The following is an 8,837-nucleotide window of genomic DNA, read 5'->3' on the forward strand; positions in this document are numbered from 1 at the left end:
TAAAAAGTAAAAGGGGCAGAAGAAGCGACTGAACAATATATTAAAGTCAAACAACAAGGCCTGGGTGACAAGCATTTTCTTTGTGGAATGGGTCGATGAGGTTTTTAGTTTGAGGTTTATAGTACCTCTTAAGCCTTATTGCTTTTGGATTTTGCTCCTGCCCATCCTCTAGCCACTGAAGACAACCTAATGGAGAAGTTTAAATTCATCGGGAAATAAAGTTCCATGGAAAGTAGATTTTTATAAGTCATCCCTAAATAAGGTACAGTTATCTTGGTTTCTTAATAGTGACTCTCTCTCTCTCTCTCTCTCTCTCTCTCTCTCTCTCTCTCTCTCCACGTTATTGAGACTGACATAAGAGACAGACAGACATTATTTCCTTGCCATATCGACTGATTAAATACCCCCTACTCGAGAATGTTTTGTAGATTCTCTCATCTTACTCCCATTACATTGTTCCAGAAGTATCGAGAACGTTGTCGTTTCCACTTTTTAAATTCCTCGTTCACTTCCACTACTTTTTATTTCTTTTTCAGTTTGAAAGGAAGAAGTTCTTTCATTAAAAAGTTTGATCATTAATGCAACAATGATAGAAGCAAGCAACTAAACCTTCCTTCCTCTGCAAAAGTAAACACCTTTTGGCCACTGATGAAAAGTTCTGATTGATCGAACTATGCTATATCTCAGTAGTATTTCTGGAGATAAATTGGTTTTGGTTAATTTTTTCCAAGCATTTGTACTACTTTGTAAAGTTCCATATTTCATTCTGACTTCCCACGAACTTTAACTAGCCTCCAAGATGATTTTAATTACATTTTAAAGTCATTGAACACTCCAAGATGATTTTAATTACATTTTAAAGTCATTGAACACAGTTTTCGCCCGCAAGTAGGCTTTCTTAACAAGCTAGCAAGCTGTCTTTAGAGGATGTTGCAAATAATAAAAAGTAAAAAGATATATCATACACCAGGAAAATGATAAGTACTCAAGGTCATCCGGCTGCTGTCGCCTAAACTTTATTATTTCCATCTCTTTTTTTTTTTTTTTTTTTTTTTTTAAACTTGTCGTTAAAGTATGTTTTCTTTTCTTTTATTCTTCTCCAACAAACAATTTATTTTATCGTTTAAGATGAATTTTATAAATTTAAAATGTCTGGAGGTCACTGAAACCTATGTCCACTTTGGTTGTTTAAATGAATTAAGAGTTAGAAAAAAATAATTTTTAATTCCAACAGTTATACGGTAGTCTTGGGGACAAAAAAAGAAAAAACGAATAACAAATCTGCCAGTTATGAAATATGAGAATAACATTATCGTGCCTAAACAGTACACTGAAGTTTATTCAGTTGATAATTATTTTGTTTGAGTTCTGATATCTTCTCTTGACCAATGCACTTAACTATGGCATTTTAATCCATTTTTGATGAAGAGCTTTCATGGGTGTTTTATAATGTAAACTTCTTCACTATACTGTGTCTTCTATGACATTAGTAATCACAAATCTCCAAACGTTTTTATTTCTTGTTATATTTATTACTTTTGCGGGTTTATTTTATTTTACTTTATTCCCTACCAACATTTTGTCCTTTATCTTCGACTATCCCTCCATCCTTTCCCTATTCTCTGTATTCCATCCATATATTTTTCCTTCTGTCTCTCCCCAGATCCCCGTTCCTCTTTTTTCTTTATTTTGAAGTTGGGCAAACTATTTCCTTCCCGATTTACTTAATACATTTCACTGTCAAACCAAATAGATTTTTTTATCAATTTATTTTAATTTAGCTTCAAAAATCATTTAGTTTCCAATGCTTATCTTCACCGAAAATATTCCATCTTCTCTTACTAGAACACAAATTACTTGAAGAAAAAATTAGTTTTTCTAATTTATAAACATTGTACTTTTATGTTAAATTACAGTGGTCTTGAATTCGTTGTTGGGTTGTAAAGGTTTTGATTTTTGGGGAAAACTGCCAATCTATCAGTAATGGGAATACTTCTTCATAGGAAAGCATTGTATGGAATTTGAACATGCATTGTGACATCTAGGTTTCTGTTTACCATTAATTTGGAATATACTTTCATTGCCCTGAATCAAGGAAAGAAAAGAGGAATATTGAAGTAACAGATGAATCTGATTCATAGAAAGAGGAAGGAGAGAAAAGGTTTAAGGAAAATCTAAAAAAAGGCAATCTTCTTTAATTATAGCTTATTTATTTATGGTAATGAGCATGAGAAGTTAAGGAAAAGGTCAGGTATGTGGAAGCAAAAACAGGATTCATGCAGTTAATTGTTTTATTGGGAATCAAAGGAAAACTGGATTAACTTGACACAAAAAAATAAGGAATATTATGATATATCATTTTATAAAGTTTTCGGTTTGTAAGAAGAAAATATTAAAGCGAGATAATTTTATATCTAAAAGTACAATAGCACTTTTGGCATTCATTTTATTAGTTCTATTAAACTATGCATAATTTTTTTTTTTTTTTTTAAATAAACGATACAAGGATTCGGAAGCCGTGTATGATTAATGTAGAAAGAAAATATCAAAACAGTAATGAAACGTGTAGCCTAAAGGGATCACAGATGAATTGACAAAAATAGAGGTAATCATAAAAAAATATTCAACCGCAGACCTAATTCGTCATCTTTACACGTCCTCCTTATTTTTTATTCCCCTAATGAAGCTCACATTAAATTAATAAAGTTGAGAAATTTAAAATGAATATCTTTCATGCCACAACTTAGTGTTGCGTTAATGCAATGCCGTCATTTTCTTAGACAAGTTCGTCTGGAAAGCGTTTGTAAGTAAAAGAGAAAAATTAGAAGAAAATTCTCCACATAATTGTCGTAAAGACTGGAGAATCATTATTTGACAGATGATTACATTTTGAAAAAAAAATATTATAATTGGTTGATTATCAGAGACGCTCTCTCTCTCTCTCTCTCTCTCTCTCTCTCTCTCTCTCTATATATATATATATATTATTTATTTATATATATATATATATATATATATATATCCTTACGGTTTCTCATACAACTCTCTCCTCTAACATTTTTGTTAAGTTTTGCAGTTCCCTGATTAGCATAGTATCATTTGCAAAGACTGATCATTTCACCCTCCATTTACGACTTATTTTCGTCTCCCACAACTTCGATTGTCATTATTCTAACGTATCACATTCTATTCTGTCACTCTTATTCCTTCATATTTTAATGCGACCTTTGCTTCCATCATAAAAACTGCATCATCCTCAATATCTTTATTGCCTATTAATAGAGTAGATTATATTACATGCTTTTTCTAGGTCGATGTATGTTTTACGTAACTTTCTGTCTCTACTTCCAAATTTCTCCCAGAACTGTTTTGTGACTTACATGTGATGTTTATATAAATATATACTGATCCCCCCCCTTAGCTCTTCTGTAGTGTATGATAGCCTATTTGAAGCATATCTGCCAGGCAATCTGTTGGGCAGGAGTTCGAGGGTGGCTCAAGCTCGATAGGTTTTAGCAGGAGTAATCTATTAATCCTGGTTTCTAGTAGTGTCTGAAACCTTGCCATCCTTGTGAGCTATGGATGGGGAATGGGGGAGCCTATAGGTCTACCTGTTGAGTCATCAGGAGATATCATCTTGCCCTCCATGGTCCTACCTGGATGCAGAGAGGTTTTGGGTGCTGATCATATGTATATTTGGTCAGCCTCTAGGGCATTGTCCCGTCTCTTCCCTCTGTCATTCATGATCTACCTTTATACCAGCTTCAGTTTCTTGATCAGAATCTTGCAATAAACTTTACTTGATATACTAAGAAGTCCCATGCTTCTATCATTCTTACGGTTGCCTTTGCATGTTTACCTTTGTACAACATAACAAATACTCTTCTTACCAATTCTATCAGAGCCTTTCCATTATCCAAATATACCGTATAAATCTTGGTCAGTCACTTAATCTCAATGTTACCATCATACAGCTGTATTTCATTTGCAGCCCCATTAACTTCTTAATAACGGCTGTTATTATGAGCTGTTTTTTTTAGTATACTTATTGTGGAAATAAATAGATGGAGTGAGAAATGTGGATATACTCTACACAGAATATTATTAAAAAGGTTAACACCTATGAAAGAATGGAGCAGAATATTTGATCCCATGTTAAGCATGTTGGAAGAAAAAATGAACGATATTATGATAGCGAAAAGTGTATAATTCATATTTTCTGGGAAGTAGAAGGAGAGGTGGCTCAGAAAGGGTTGCAAGTTTGGAGTGTATGCCGTTTTCTGTGTACCACCAATGTTGTGAAAGTTTTATTGTAATTGGATTCATCCATGATTCAGCAGTTGCAGGAGAAATCTGGCAACGGAGGAATCTGCCAACGACTATGGTTATTCATTTTCTCTGGTGCTCCATTTGTTAAGGAACATGACTTGATATATATATATATATTATATATATATATATGTGTGTGTATATATATACGTATATATATATATATATATACTGTATATATATACTATATATATATATATTATATAGACATAATTTTTATAATATAAACAAAATTGTTTATAGTTATGATTTGTAAGTTACTAGTCTTTCTTAGTCATAATTGTATGCCTGACCATCCAGCAGGTTTTTCCCCTTTTGAAAAAACAAAGCACCTGCTTACTTTCAACAGCATCATATTGTCCCCCTTATATCTCGCACTCCTTTGACTTTCAAAGCGACATCCATGGAACAAATGATATTCATATGTGCCCTGACATAACTTTTGCTCACAATTTTACTAAAGCGCCATATGCTTTTAATGTCTCTCCATGTTTTTCCTAAAAGATATCTCTCTCCCCTTTCCCTCTCACTAACAATCTGTATCTTCCTCCCCTTACTGCTAACTGACTCCATATAGCAACACCTCTTCCACATCTCTCGTATATTTTTGCAACCTCTTAAAAATGGGCAAAGTTTATTCCTATCTTATATCTCTGATCTTTATAGTTAGAATTATAGCTTATTCATTTTGTACTGACCGAACAATACCATTGTACAGATTAAATGGCCACCTTTTTTTTTTTTTTCCTGATGGATGATCATTATAGATTTGATATATCTCGGCTACGTGCCGTACTCTCGGTTTTTAGAATGTAAAGGAATTTGAAGTGGTATAAAGAACAGTGTTTTCATCACTATGCAGATGATTTTGATTTCATTTTAAAACATATATTTGTCTGAAAGTAGTTTGCTCCGTATTATATATAGTTTAGAATATATATATATATATATATATATATACATATATATATATATATATATATATATATATATATATATATACATATTTCTTTTTAATTAAAATGTTAGATTTTCACACTTTTTGTGTGTTTTGTTTGCTCCGTATTATGTGTTTTAGAATGTATATGATTTTTTTTTTTATTAAAATGTTATGAAGATTTCACACATTTTGTGTGTTTATTTTGATGCGAATTTAATTATTGAAGACAACAGTACTTGCCTAGAGTATGATGGTACTTTTTCTGATGTTTACTGCACTTTGTATCCTTTTTATATTGGCCTGACTGACACGCGATATGTCTTCAGCAATATATTTTTATTTAACATTGATTTCGTTTTTTATCATTCGGACCCGTCTTTCAATAGGTTTGTTAAGCTTTTTACTGAAATATAACATAGAACAATTTATAAGAAAATATAAAAAATTTTTCATGAAAACAGAGGAATTGGGATAAGAAAATATAAAAAAAAAATTCATGATAACCGAGGAATTAGGCTACGAAAATAAAACAATATTTCATGATAACCGAGGAATTGCGGTAAGAAAATATAAAAAAAATTTCATGAACACCGAAAAATTGGGGTAAGAAAATATAAGATATTCAGGAAAACCGAGGAATTGTGGTAAGAAAATATAAAAAAAAATTCATGAACACCGAAAAATTGGGGTAAGAAAATATAATAAAATGTTCATGAAAACCGAGGAATTGTGGTAAGAAAATATAAAAAATATAAAAAAAAATCATGATAACCGAGGAATTGGGGGTAAGAAATATAAAAAAAAAAATCATGAAAACCAAGGAATTGTGGTAAGAAAATATAACAGTTCCGTAAAACTCATCAAGTTTGAAACATTTGTAGCTGGAGTATAGACATAGCAACAAAACTTTCGAAATCGTACATCAGGTGATTGGGTCTGGTATCGCAATTAATCATTCTGCGGGCTACACAGAATCACGATCCAATGATAAATCTCAATAATAAGGAGATCCCGAGAGGTTGTTCTAAGAAAAAATTCACTAATGGGGCACACGCTGAATATAAATCCTAAATCTCGTCTTAAGATTCCGAAGAAATGTCTCCAATCTTCTTCTTCTTCTTCTTCTTCTTCTTCTTCTTCTTCTTCTTCTTCTTCTTCTTCTTCTTCTTCTTCTTCTTCTTCTTCTTCTTCTTTTTTTTTTTTTGAGTCGGAGAATATTTCATGGTTTTGAACGCATCACTTGTTCTACGCTGTTAGGAAAATCCGTGATTTTAATCGGAAATTCTCCATTTAAAATTCTGTTCTCAACCGTATTCCAGGAAAATACAGGGGCCATAATTTTACCTTACTTTGTTATTATGTTTTTACGAGTTGATGACCGTAATATCATTCCTTTACGTCAATATATCCGTTTTGAAAACGGTCAAAATCCTGGAATAAATGTTGCCAAACATTTACCGTTTTTAATGCAATTTTTAACAGTGTAAGAGAAATTGCTGTCTATTTTTTTTTCTGTTTTCCGATGAATAAAACTTGGATATGTCTGATGACTAGTCCAGTTCAATGCATGTTTTTTCTGATTAGGAGAAATTTTTTTTTTCTTTTTTTATTATTCGTGCAGTTATTTTTTGGTTTTGATAAGCTGATTCTGTCCGTGTTTAATATCTAATAGTTTTAATTTCATTCCTGTGTTTTTACTGACTTGAGATTTCAAAATGGGAGATGGTAGTTCGTTTCAAAATGAATTTCTTCCTATAGCCTTGTATATTTAACCAAACTTATTCATCCTCTGGGCATTTTAATCATATAAAATGGTATTATGTTGATTAAATGAATAAGTTATTGTCGATAACTTGGTAAAACAAACGTATTTTAGAACTGTACATACTGCAGAATCGTACATTTACTTATTCAAGTACTTATAAAGCAAATCGTTGAAATTGCATGATTGCTTTATTTGCTTATATTTTTTATATTGTTTTAACACAAGTATCCAGTTGGAATGCTACAAACTTCTCGGGTCATATTTCTCATTGCAAACTTCGCCAGACCGTACTTCGTCGCTCTTGTCATGCTCTAAATTTTCCCGAAAGTCGTGAATTTGAATAATTCAGACGACATTCACTTAATGTTCCTTGGCATTACCAACCTTGGTACATTCTTCTATAAATATCCGACGGCTGCTTATCGCCCCCTCATGTGTTTTTATCCGTAAAAGACATAATTACACTTCCTACTCTAAAAACTGTTTCATTTAATTTTTTGGTGATTTCGCTTTTTAGCGTCGAATTCCAGCAGTAATGTAATTCACATTTGTGGTATGAGAGAATTGCAACGAGAATTTCATTATCATTCTTGCGATGGATACTTTTGATAATAATAATTTAGATCAGGAAGAAAACATTATTAGTACTATGATTTTTAGGTTTATTCTTTTAGAAGCAATAAAGCTTCACCTATTTCCGCGGATCCTCTGCTTTCTCATGCTTAGGCTCACGGCATTAATGCAACTGCTCATAGCTCAGGTCTTTTCACCAATGGAGAGTAACGTTTGCAAGACTAAAGCGTTCGACATTTGGAAAACAGGTATATATATATATATATATATATATATACACTGTATATATATCCATACAGTATATATATATATATATATATATGTTTGTGTGTATATATATATGTATATATATATATATATATATATATGTTTGTGTGTATATATATATATGTATATATATATATGTATATATATATATATATATATATACAGGCTACGAAATATTCAGATACCTAGTAACATGCTATTTTTGACGTTTCACTCATTGCTAATGGCACCATCTTAACCTATCGTTGTAACCTTGACGTTACCTGTGGGTGTCTAAGTGCGAAAGTTCATATTTTCAATATATAACGATATATGGATATGTAATAATTTAAAAATTTTTTAGGAAGACCGAATTCCCTAATTTCCAAGGTTGTACGCCACTTACGTCAGAAGAAATAAAAAGTTTTAAGATAAAACACCTGATAAAATTGGTGAGGACAGCATGTTTATCGCGTTTCTCGAGATTACCTTATTCACAAAATCTCTTCTGACAAACTAGGCAGCAGATTGGAAAGCTAAATAATTATGTTGTCATACAAATGGTAGTAATAATGATAGAAATTATGAAGGGGTGCTCTCTCTCTCTCTCTCTCTCTCTCTCTCTCTCTCTCTCTCTCTCTCTCTCTCTGCCAAGAATAAAGAGTAATTTTTCTTTCATGACTGAAAATCCTATTAAGTTGAATATGATTCTCAAAATTGTCTTATACAATTCTCTTCCATCGTTAAATTAAATACAGCTCTGCAGTGTTTTGATTGCATCCACACACACACACACACACACACATATATATATATATATATATATATGGAGAGAGAGAGAGAGAGAGAGAGAGAGAGAGAGAGAGAGAGAGAGAGAGAGAGTTATTTTATGACCTCGTGAAATATTACTAGTGTCTCCTTATCAATTCTTAAAATTGAACTTCCGTTATAAATACTCATATACTGAATATGCTGAATTGAAAT

Source organism: Palaemon carinicauda, chromosome 9, assembly GCF_036898095.1.
Source record: "Palaemon carinicauda isolate YSFRI2023 chromosome 9, ASM3689809v2, whole genome shotgun sequence".
Classification (NCBI taxonomy): Eukaryota; Metazoa; Arthropoda; class Malacostraca; order Decapoda; family Palaemonidae; genus Palaemon; species Palaemon carinicauda.